This window comes from Podarcis bocagei (genome assembly GCF_964188305.1).
Source record: "Podarcis bocagei genome assembly, chromosome: 17".
NCBI lineage: Eukaryota > Metazoa > Chordata > Lepidosauria > Squamata > Lacertidae > Podarcis > Podarcis bocagei.
Window position 1 is genome coordinate 3420103 of NC_138143.1, and position 13129 is coordinate 3433231.

Consider the following 13129-nt stretch of genomic DNA (forward strand, 5'->3'; position numbering starts at 1 on the left):
TTCAGAATGGTCCTCTGACCATTTAGTTTCTAAAAACGCACACACTAAAAGATACAAAGTTGCAGAGCGAAATGAAATGGAAGTGAACATCATAAGTGACACTTTTGGCACATTATAAAAGTGTTGTATATCTTAAAATATTTTCAAATTTTCAAAACACCTTTTTTAATTGTCTTAAAATATCATAATAAAATGATATCTTATTTGTTTTATTTCTATTTCTGTTTATAGTTTTAATAATGCATTCCAATAAAAATGCTTAACAGTGGTCTAAGAATATTTTTAAGTATTCTAAATAAAAATTAAAGCTTTGAATTTGTTTAGATGTGATATTAAAAAATATTAAGTATGTTTTCTTGAATTTCCAACTTACCTACTTCTGACCATGTGTGGTAGTGATAACAGCTCTGAGTTTGCCCCTGGGGTCAGAATGGGCAGGTCAGAGTACTGATCACCTCCACCTGTTATTGATGTCAATGCTCTTCATACCAAGTTCTGCATTGAATATGGCAGATCTTGTAGGAAGACACAAGTCTGAGGAGCAATTTTAATTTCTGTTAATGTCCCATGATGGTGTCTCCTGCCTGAAAGGAATGTTGATCCAAGATGGTTCTCAGTTCCTTCAGGGAGCAACAAAAGGGTAGGACATTTCCTCATCTCGCCCATCTTCTTCAGTCCAACTATTCTGGCTTCTAAAAGGGGCTACTTTTGCACCCGCTGCCATACGCTCCTGGACGGGGTTCCTTCTCATTGTCCCAAGACCTGACGTGCAGCTACTCTTTTTTGCCAGTTGAAAGAGGCATGCAGTCTTGTTAATCTGAATGCATACTGCAGTTGTTAATCCCTGAATCAAAAAGGCATGTACTTACAAGGTGACTCTGGAGGAGGCCCAGGAGAGTGTATTGTCCCTCTGTCCCCCTGCTGGCCATGGGTCTCTCTCTGTCTTCAGAAAAGGAAGTGGAATTACCAGAGCAGTAGAAGGAAGCACTCCCCACATCACGGGGGGGGGGGAGTTGTTTGCCTTAGATGAGTGGGGGAAACCCATGACATCTAAATTCAGCAGGGCTGTTTATATATAAAATATCGTACCTAAAGAGGTATTAAGAGTGGCCGAGGGTTCTGTTAATAGATGCTCCAGTAGCTGTCCTAGTCATAGGGGCAGTGGTTCCCATGAGATCAAAGCATATATATATATGTTATTTAAAAGATAAGAAATGTGATGTCTTATTAACAAAATCACATGAGACTTTTGTCCTCTTCATCAGGGCAATAATGGCCATTTCCTTCTGGGCTAAAGGAATTGTCAGAGAGGTTCCAGCAACAGCAGAGGGTACAGATAATTTGCAGCCATTTCTGAGGCCAGCCATTGGATTTATGAAGAAACCAGCAAACATGAGTCTCAAATAGGCGGCAAACTGCAGAGTTTTGTGACTGAATGAACTCAGTTGACATCTGATCATTGGGTGCTCAGGATTGTCCAGAAGGGGTAGTTTGACACCACGCCTCATGATCTGTGTGTTTCCTGCTGCAGATGGGGGTGACAGAGCCTGTTCTATCTGTGCAAGTCTTCTACGGATGCAACTTTGAATTTGTCATAGTAAAGCAAAACAAAACAGGGAATGGAGAGCTATTTTATTTTATATTTATTTTATATTAAAAACACATTTATTCAAAAGTTACACTTCACTGCCATAATACCACAATATTATGTGTGTGTTTAGATATTTTAGTTATTTTATATCTAACACAAGTGCATTGCACGCAGTGGCACAAGTTCCTGCTGGAGTCACTAAAAGACTATTTGGGAGATTCTCTAGTGGGGTGACTATTTTGCTCAATCTTGCATACGTGTAACTGACTTGTTTTAAAGAGCATTTGATTTCTGACTGAGATACCATCTACTTCCACTCCTGCATTTAACTTCAGAGAAAGACACAGTGAAGGAACGTTGCATTTTAATGTACCACTTCTCCAGCTCCTGGCATCTCTGCTTTACTTTGTTCTTTTTCCACTGATCCCATCTTCTTCTTTCCCCAAACTACTTTCAAACTAGGCTTTATTTCATCTTGGTCAAAGACCCAGTTTGGCACCTTCCCCACCTGCATTCAGTGGCAAAAAACCAGTCTAACTCCCCCTTGGCTACGGCCCTGTCTTATGGTAAACACCAATAATCTCCACACATCTCTCCATCCCTTTAGTTTGTTTTAAGGCAAATCTCTTACTCAGGTGGGGGAAATGTCTTCTTAGGACACTGCATGCTGCTTCTGTTTCTTAAAAACTCCCAAGTCCTAAACTCCACCCCTTGCTTTAATAATAGCTGCAGCAACACAGGAAGCAGCTGGATTGCTTCTGAGCCAAACTAAGCAGGCCAAGGAGGCTCTGCATTGCACAGAAGGGGTTAGGAAGCTCTCAAGCAACGGGGTCCTTTGAATGTTTTGGATGCTGACAGAAAAGAGAAACATGAGGACCACCTAGAACAGGGCTTCCACAGCTTTGGCTCCCCATGATGTTGTTGCTATGCACAAAGTTGCACAGGGCAGTTAACTTTGGAAACAATAACCCTGAAGCTCAAAACCTGTCACTCTTGAGAACCTGTCACCACTTCAGTCTGCTGCCTGAGCCCTCTGTCTCACCTTATCTCATGGGCAAAAAGATTCCACCATTGGGTTGGACTAGATCAGTGTTTCCCAACCGGTGTTCCGCGGCACACTAGTGTGCCGTGAGACATCGGCTGGTGTGCCGTGGGAAGGAGGCGGACGAGGCGGGTGGTGAGAGGCGGCGGCGGCGAGGATCCGCGTCGAGCCGGGGACGGCTCCGCGGTGGTGGTGCCGAGCGGCGGGGCAGCGCGTGCAAATGGAGGAGCGCGAGACAGCGGAGGAGGAGGAGGCCGGCATGTCCGGGCAGCAGCAGCAACAACAGCAGCAGCAACTCCCGCCGCCGCCCCCTCCTCCGCCCGCTATCGCCGCCACCACCACAACAGCCGCCGCCGCCCCAGCTGCCGCCGTCCCTCAGTCCCTCGCTCTGCTGCCTCCCCACCCCCACCCCCAAAGCTTGGAGGTTCCCCGGCAAGGGGGAGGGGAAAAAAGTGAAAACTTTCACTTTCGTGCGTCCCTCCCGGCGTGACGCTGCGCGCTGACGTCATGGGGCAGTAATGGTGGTGTGCCGCGAGATTTTTTTGATTAAACAGGTGTGCCGTTGCCCAAAAAAGGTGGGGAAACACTGGACTAGATGACCCTTGTGGCCCCTTCCAACTCGACAATTCTATGATTCTGTGGTAGGGTGCCCTGCAGATAGAGGAGCTGGCCCAAAGACTCCGCACTCCCTACATGAAACTGCCTGAATTCTTAGATTATTTTCTGAGATCCCTCTCTGTGTGCCCCCATCTTCTGAATTTGGGCCAGTTGTGACCAGAAGATAGGTCCTCTTTGGTGGTGGCACTCTACCTGTGGCACCATCTCCCCAGAGAGTCTTCTATCTTTTCGGCACCAAGCAGATACCTTTTTTATTCACCCATGTCCCTTGTTTATTTTATCTGTTTCTGTTGATAATTCCTACTACCTTTTCTTTCTTTCTTTCTTTCTTTCTTTCTTTCTTTCTTTCTTTCTTTCTTTGTTTTTTGTCTCCTGTTGCTTTAGTATGTTGTGATTTTGATATGTTGTGTGACTCTTTGAGAGTGTGCATTTGAGCTGAAAGGTGAAAGGTTAAATTTTATATATCAATAAATAAAATATGTTGCAGCCGTCTTGTGGAACCTGAGCGAGTCTACATCTGGTCAGGTGTCTAGATGGGGAGGCCACATGGGAACCTCATGTATGTCACCTTGAGCTCCACTGAAAAATATAGGAAATGTCATAAGTAGGATTGACTCCTTTTTTAAATATGCTTTTTATTGGAATGTCTTAATTTTTTGTAAATTGACTTCAGATTAAATAGTTACATTATTTCATGTACAGTGGTACCTTGATTTACAAACTTAATCTGTTCCAGAAGTCCGTTCTTAAACCAAGGCGTGCTTTCCCATAGTAGCGGGGGACTCAATTTACACTCAACAGGAAGCGGAACATGTTCTGCTTCCAAGGCAAAGTTCACAAACCAAAACACCTACTTCCGGGTTTGCAGCATTCTTAATCCAAGTTGTTCATAAACTAAACTGTTCTTAAGCAAAGGTACCACTATATTGAATTCCCACCCCTGCCTCCACGGTGTTTTTATCGAAACCCTTTTCTACTGTGTTATTTATCAAACTCTTATCTATTACACAAATCCACCTGATAAAATAACTTTATCATTTTTCTTCCTCTGCTCATATCTCCAATCCTGCCTGCAATTTCATTTGATTATAGTACTTTTTCAAAGAGTCCTAAAAAGGCTTCCAGTCTTCTATAAAAAGTTCATCATTTTGATCTCTTAATATTATTGTCAGCTTTGCCATTTCTGCATAGTTCATTACTTTTAAAAGCTATTCCTCCTTCATTGGAACCTTCTCTTCTTTCCATTCTGTGCATATAAAATTGTAGCTGCTGTTGTCACATACATAAGTAGTTTGGTCATTTTCTTTGGAAAGTCCATCCCTATTATCCCTATATGAAAAGCTTCAAGTCATTTGGGAATAGCCCATTTCAACACCTTCTTTATTTCATTATGTATCATTTCCCAAAACCCTTTAGCTTTTTTTACATGTCAGGATTGACACTGCTCTCTATTTCCATACAGCCCACTCCCAACCATCACTACTGCTGCTCCCCTACCCTCCAGCAGCAACAGCCTTGGTCTTGAATAGCAGCTGCTTCCCATCGCTTCCTGTCTTCTGGGAACCCAACTCCCAGTTGTCTATTCTCTCATTCTAGTACTTGTGTTGCCCCGACCCCATGAAAGAAGAGGCAGAACCCAAGAGAAGAGAGAGCATATTGGCCGGGAGGCAGCCATGTGAAACTTTGTGGGCATGAGCTATAACTGCTGCTTCTTCTTCTTCCTTTTTGTTTGCCCATGCTATACAGCCAGACCTGCCTCTCACTGCCTAGTATGCATGTATGGCACGGTGTTTGTTTATTCATTTCTTGCAAAACAAAAATTAAAAAACAGTTCTTCACCTTTCTGTCAACTGATGAGAAAACATATTGTTCCCGTCTGAACAGCTAATACTTATGTCTGATAGAATGTGTAAAGCTTGTTATTTCCAGAAAACTTGGTTTCAAGTTTTTTTTCTTTCTCCCCTTTCCATACTTAATTGGCTCTGTCAGGGAGCCATCTGGTGGCTAGGATCCAAGTGCTTTTCTGGGTCAAGGAAATAGATTTATTTACTTCCAAATTTCTGCCCTGCCAGCTACCCCATAAATGGGGTTTTCATGATGGCTTGCAATTTATGATAGTACAATAAGTGGCGTACAATAGAATCAACTTCAACAAGGCAAATTAAGCACAACCTAAACAAAATGTATTGGTAAGGCCCTCCACAAAATAAAATGACTTGTGTGGGTGGTCAGACTGGTAAAAATGTGGTTAGAAGTAGTAGTAATGGGGTTGGAACTGTGATTAACAGTTGACCCCTTAGCAGGGACTATATTTTGACATGAGCAAAAGCTGAGTCTGGTAACACAGGCTTTGCCTGCCGATGCACTCCTGTTAGCAACTGAGATGCAGGCAAAAGGCTCTTCAGCTGCCTCCTCCCCAGTGTGAGAGGAGGAGCTCCAACAGAGCCTGGTAGGAGGTTAAAGAATCCCGGTCTGGGGAAAAGGTGGGATATAAATAATAGTAATAAGCCCTTGCCCTGTGTTTCTGCTTGCACTGAGAAGAGCCAGTGAGACTGAGTGTTAGAACAGAGCCAAATGAGATAGGGATCAAGTTGAATCTCTGGCCTGCCAGTTTTCTGTCTCTAGATTAGAACATCTGGGTTGCTTTCCTGCTTATAACAAAAAGTTGGGTGTTGGGCTGCTTTAATGTTTTAAAGCCATTTCTTCCAGCAGTGGTGAATGTTGCCATTTGAACACTCAGTGCTGAAGCCCCATGATGCAGAGTGGCTCATGGAGTTTGATTCAGCCCTGAATAAGGAGAACTGTGGTTAAATGATTCTGGCTCTGTAGATTAAATGCAGCTTTGGAGCTAGTGCTGAACAACCTGGTAGGAACCTTAAAGCTGTCTAAAACCTCCACATTGATAAGCTGTTTATGCATACGGAGGTACAAGCTAATAGACCTTTCCCCCCAACCTTGACTTTCTCATGGCAACTCCATGTTACAGATTTGCACGGAAATACTGAAGGTCATGGGAGGAGGCCGCCTTATTCTCATGAACCTGCTCTCTGTCCCAAGTTGGTGGCTACAGCAAAGCTAGCTGCAAATACGTCTTGATCTCAGAATTCTCTTGAAGCAATACAGTATTGTTGAAACTGGCCTTCAGGGCATATGGTCTCCTTGATAAAGAAAGGGAAAGGCTGGGATGTGGAGAGTTGTTTCAGCAACTTTTAGTTTGTGGACAGCAGGCTACAGGACCTTCAGAAGGTGAGATTCCTGCATTGCAGGGGGTTGGACCTCAGGGTCCCTTCCAATTCCAAGATTCTGTAGCAGTGTTTCTCAACCTTTTCCTGACCATGGCCCCTTCTGACCTTGTCTCCTTCCTGTGGCCCCCCTTTCCTACTGATAGAAAGGTAGCTATTTAAATGGTTTGTTTGTAAAGAGAACATTTTAAAAATAATTTTTATAATTTATACAAAATACAATTACATAAAAAATTATACTTTAGGTATTTCTCAATCAATATGACCCTTGTTCTTGATGACCAGAAGCAAGCTTTTTATATATCCAATACTATTGCTTTGAGGGATGACCAAAGATCACCTCTGTCCATTACCGGTACTTTAAGGCAGTTCCACGTTAGGCTGAGTAAATAATTCACACGACTGAAACCTGATTCTACCAAATACAAAGTAGGAAATGCCATGAAAAACAATTTTGCTTTATTCCAAAGCTGTGGAAACTTTTTAGATACTGCACTCTTTATCCAAAAATGGTCTGTGGCAACATACCTCCTTTCTCAGTAATAGTTGCACAAAGAAACAGCACCCCACGCACCTTGCCCATGACAAATGAGATGTGGACAGCTTAGTGTGCACAGAGGTGGAGTGCAGAAGTGGGAGGGAAAAGGAAGCAGAAGCAAAGTTGCCACAGCGTGTTCGTGGTGATCCATCCACTGGGAAGCACAGTCACCTCTCTGTTCACTCTACTTTTCTGTTTTCTATTTTCTTCACTTCTCTGGGGTTTTTTTCTTTTTTGTTTTCTCGATCACTTCTGTGTTTTCTTTCTTCTTTCCGCTGTGGTCCCTAGACTCATGCTGTGGCCCCTCATTTATGCAATTTTCACCTGTGCCCCCCTTGGAATATCCTGGGGGCCCCTGGTTGGGAAATACTGTTCTATAGGAATCAGTTCTTATTGTGAGGCCAACTATACTTGGCCCAGCTCACCAAGAAGGTAGAGAAAAAGGCCAAGACGTGGGGGTATCAGTCAGAGGCCAAATAGCAGCTCAGGATGGTAATATGCATGACAGATTACTTGGTCAAGCTTCCTGAAGTTGATAACAATAGTGATTATTAGTTGGAATAACTGCCCTTGGGGCCCCAAACCTGTCTAAAATTTAGTTTGAGGGACTGAACATGGTGCATAACTTTGCTATGTAAGCTGTTCGACTACCTATCTGTGTTTTGGAGATTCCATTTTGAAGAGACTGTTGGGAAAAGATGGCCTTCCTGCTTCCATATTTCCTGCAGGAAAATACGTCCATTTGAACATGCATTTGTCATTCTACAGTTAACAGTGCTGTGTGTGGATTTTGCCATCCAAATTGGGTCCTTTTTGTACTAGAACTCAAAAAGTAAGGTGTGAATTGACCCTGTATTTTATGCATAGTGGGCACTACATTTCTGGCTCTAGAAACTCTGTAGACTGTAGAAGAGATGGGCTTATCAGATGCAGCCAAAGGCTGAGCGGTTGCTTTGTGTTTCTGTCTTATTTATATCCCACTTTTGTTCCAAGGACCTATTTATCCTTGCCAGAAACCTGTGAAGTTGGTTATTCTGAAAGACAGTGAGCTTCATAAGCTTGAACCAGTGCTATGAAATGTTAATTGTTACTTGAAGGCTGCAGAAATCCTGTGTGAATGTTCAAATAGGTTGCCTGCTCTGATCCTGCTGGAGCTTCTAAGCAGTCTGCAGGAAGACTTTCAGGGACAGAATGTTGTTATATTTGACCATCAAGACGATTAAGTGCATTCAGCATTCTTTTTACTCTAGAGTAAATCATATTGCTCTGAATTGCAGCTAGCTGCTGAAAGCAACAAAAATGCTTTTGTTTGCAAAGGATGTTCTGCACTTTGTTTATGGAAATAATACCATAGTGCCATGTGGTTCAATCTGGAGCTTTGATCTTTATGAGTGTGTGTGTGTGTGTATTCTAGGCTGGGTTTGGTCAAGGCTGTTAGGATGGCTAATATGCATTTAGGTTGTGTTCTGTATTTTGGAAGAAACAACTTTTCCCCAGTATGAAAAGACTTTTGTCACACATGATTTAAACCCACATGGCCTTATGAGCAACACCTGCTTTAACTACTGCCATTCAGCAAATATTTTTGATGGAGAAGTTGTGTGATGTTTTGTAGCTTGTCTTCCATAGTGAACAGAGTGCTTCTGCCATCTTCAAGGTCTTTCTTCTTCCTGTTGTCCAGTGGTTTCAGATTTATTATTAATGTAGCAATTAATGACATGGTGCTAAATTACACACTGTGACTGCCTTTGTCTTTGGACAAAGCTTGACATGCCTCCTTGTCTCTTGTTTTTAGAAAGTCATCCTGAGTCACTTGTATACAAAATCACATGTTTGGTACTCTTGCACACTGCTCAACTTGTTGGCAATAGAACTGTAATGGCTGTAAATGAGTGGGGCGGCGTGCATTTGTTTCTCTCTTTCTAAAGTGGGAAGCCATTTGTGCCAAATTAGTTGACAGATGCCTCATAAACTACTTGCATCAAATGAGCTTGGCATTTTTGACTTCCAATCAACTTCTTGTCCAGAGGTTAATCATGATGGAAGAAGCTAAGCAGTAACGACTGACCTGCATGCGCCTGCCAACAAAACAAAGCAAGGCATTTGGAGCTGCTCGTACCTGGGTGAATCTCTGTCTAAAATTGGCAGGATTGCAATGAAACCACAGTGTGGCACTCTTTGGCCTTGTGCTGTTGTTAAAGCCTGTTGACAGAATATGATGCTATTGTTGCCTTCCTATAATTTGTAACTGTGATTGCTCTTTGTCTTAAAACTAGCACAGATTCCTTTTGGACATGGATTCAAGAAGCAAGTTTGTATCCTGGCCCTAGAGCCCCTAGCAATTTGACTCTGAGCAGTCCCCAGTATCAAGGGTGCGGAAATAAAAGGTAAAACCTACAAACTTGGTCTCTTCAGACAACCTGATGGTCACGATACCAGATCCCATACACACAGCAATCACCCAAACCAGGGCTTTGTTTCTAGAAAACAAGGTGCTGGAACTTGTTGACCTTTTACTAGGGGGAGCACTCCCCAAAAGTTGTTGAGCCAAAAGAAATTCACCAACATTGCAGAGATAAAATTCTGCCAAACAAAATTCAGATACTCAGGGATACAAATAACCACAAACCTCAACAAACTATACCTCCACAATTACAAGCCCCTGTGGTAACAAATCAACTAAGTCGTGAGGAAATGGAACAACACCAACTTCACCCTCTCAGACAAAATTAACCTACCTATTCCAAACCTTCCCAATTTGGATTCCTCAAACCCAACTCTGGGAATGGCAGAAAAACTACACTCGTTTATTTTCTCACACAAAAAGCCAAGAATAAGCCCCAAAGGAGGATAGGGAATCCTTAATATAGAATCATATTGCATTGCCAACCATGTGTGCCACATAATCCCATACATTCCAGAAGATGAGACAAAACAATGGGTCCACTTAGAGAGAGACACAATCGAAAACACCCCCCACAACAGCATACCCATTTCTCCAAAACAAACTAAAGAAAATCCCCACAACACTAAACAGGTTCACACAATCAGAAAAAGTAGGCAAACTGTCCCCAGCCCCACTAACCCTCCTGGCTCATAATCCACTACAGTGGTACCTTGGTTTGCAACCGCTTTGGATTACAACCATTTTGGATTACAACCACATCAAACCTGGGAGTGTATGTCCCTTTTTTTGGATTACAACGCATTTTTTTGGATTACAACCAATTTTTTGGGGGGACGCCCCATTGGCGAAAGCACGCCTTGGGTTACAACCTGTTTTGGTTTACAACTGGACCTCCGGAATGGATTGTGGTTGTAAACCAAGGTACCACTGTGTTCCAACACACAGCATAAAACTTCCAGATAAAAACCTGGCAAGCCAAAGGCCTATACTGTCTAAAATACTTCTACAAAAACAAACCCATACCAACACAAGAAATACTAAACAAACTAGGTGATACCCAAATACACTGGCTAACACATCACCAACTACACAACCTCCTTAAACAATCCAGCAGTAAAATCATCAGCCACTAGGGGGCCCTTGACCACCTTCGAAAACCTTCTCCTGACAGCAGAGGGACATGGCAAAGGGATGGTATCCACAATATACAAAGTAGTGCTCCAAAATCCTACAAACCCTCTTGTCGCAATCAAAGAATAATGGGAGCAAGGCATAGGCTATGAAATCAACCACACCCAACGGACTGGAATGTGGTCTAAACCTCCCTTTAAATCCATCTCAGACAAAAGAAGGGAACTCAGTCTGAAATTCACCTACGGATGGTACCTAACACCGCAGAAACTGGCACTAATATGCCCAGGAACCTCACCAAAATGTTGAAGAGGCTGCACTTCCACAGGCACATACCTCCACATGTGGTGGGAATGCCCCCAAATCCAACCCTTCTGGACATCAGTCCTACAAGAGATATGCAAAATAACTAAACAGGTATTTGAATTCACCCCAGAACTGGCCGTACTGAGCATTTTCCAGTATAATGACCACTCACATTATAAAGAGCTTATAACCCACCTACTCTCAGCAGCCAGAAGCATCGTAGCCAGACACTGGAGAGACCTCTCAGGAGTAAACATGAACTAATGGTACCAAATGGCTCCCCTTTATCATATACACAGCACAACAAGACAACAGGAATCCACCAACAGCATATGAATCAATCTGGCTTACTTGACCCAACAAGCCCTCCCCCCACATCGCAAATGCAAACAAACCTCGCGGCAGACAACTATCCACACCCTGGACTCCCCCAATCCCTCTCACTACCAAGAAATAAGTGAACAGAAGAACTTACCTAGTTGACACTGACACAAAATCCCACACGTATACTATATAAAAGAATAGAAGTTTCACCCCCTCCTCTCCTCCCTTCTTCTTCCCCAACCTTATACTGTACACAACACTAATGTTTAATATCAAATGTAACTGATCTGTAGAAAAGACTTTACAACCTGAAAAAAGAGACATTGTACATACTTTTGTAAACCAGGAAAATCTTTAATAAAAAAATTTTTTTTAAAAAGAAGTAAGCTTTGTTGTTGTTTATTACAGAGAAAACAAGACATGCAAACAGGAAAAGTTTGAGAAAAGTAAAATACTTTGAGCAGCGAGTCAGAAAACCCTAACTAGGGCAAATCCTTATTTGGAGTGTAATTAGACATGACAAAGGAAGCATTATATTGACAAATGCATGGTTCTAACAGGGTTGGGAAACTTGTTTTCCCTGAAATGTTGATGGGATAGTTGGGACACGTGAAAGATGATTTCTTATACACTCTGCTGTCAATAAAGTTAAAACCATGTAGCATCTAGGTGAGGTAAGATTAAGGTAAAGGATCCTTGGATGGTTAAGTCCAGTCGAATTTGACTGTAGGGTGCAGTCATCTTCGCTTTCAGGCCAAGGGAGCCAGCGTTTATCTGCAGACAGCTTTTCCGTGTCATGTGGCCAGCATGACTAAACTGTTTCTGACACACAGAGGACCGTGACAAGTGTCAGAGAGCACGGAAATGCCATTTACCTTCCTTCTGCAGCGGTACCTGTTTATCTACTTGCGCTGGTATGCTTTTGAACTGCTAGGTTGGCAGGAGCTGGAAGAAAGCAACTGGAACCCACCCGTTACTTGGATTCAAACTTCCAATCTTACAACTGGCAAGACTGAGAGACTCGGGTTTAGACCACAGCGCCACCCATGTCCTGATGTAACATCTAGGTTGTCCTTAGCCTGATAGTCTTGCTCTGCGAGGCACAAAGGAGTTGGGACAACCTTGTTTTAATCAGTTGAGAAGTTTTCATGTTGAGCAGACAAATTCTGAACTCTTGAAGAAAAAAGGTATTTCCCTAGATTTTTACCCTTTATTAGAACATAAAATTTATTATGTGTATACACGTCCTCCTACAGTGTCTTGCATGGATTTTGACAGTGGAACATACTCCCTCAGAAGATGGTGGACTTTCCTTTATTGAAGGTTTTTAAGCAGAGGTTGGATGGCCATTGCCATAAATGCTGTAGCCAAAGATTCCTGCATACAGGGGTTTGGACTAGATTACCCTTGGGGTACCTTCCATCTCTACAATTCTCTTATTCTATGTGCAATTTAGCACTTAAAACCACATTGTTTGATTAATAAATGTACCCTAACCCACTAGATTTTATTCAATCAGACGCAAACAGGAGTTAATACTTACCCAGGTATACCTAAAGCAGATAACAGAAGCCATCAAAATGGTAGTAAACTCACAAAGATTATGTTTGGATTTAGAAATGGTATCTAGACATTGGCATTTCCAAAATGGACTAGCAGCAAAGTTAGGATATTACCCTGACTTCAGAAACCTAAATTCCTATTTTTTTAATGGAGCATCATTGTAATAAACGATACTAGAATTATATTTGCCTAATAATTTTCTTACTGTGTTCATATTAAATATTAATTAACTTTATAGAAGCTACTTTAAAGGACTAGGACAAGGCTAGCCACTATGATGCCCTCCAAATGTTGCTGAACTACAGCTTCCATAATCCCTGGTCATTTGCCATGCTTGCTGGGACTGTTGAGCGTTGGAGCCCAAAAA

The 13129-nt window shown here is 42.4% G+C and overlaps 1 protein-coding gene across 4 annotated transcripts in view; it reads left to right on the plus strand.

Annotated features, from left to right (window-relative positions):
• The window catches only part of MECP2 (methyl-CpG binding protein 2), a 97580-nt gene that overhangs the window by 49945 nt on the left and 34506 nt on the right, over positions 1–13129 (plus strand). The window lies entirely within an intron of this gene.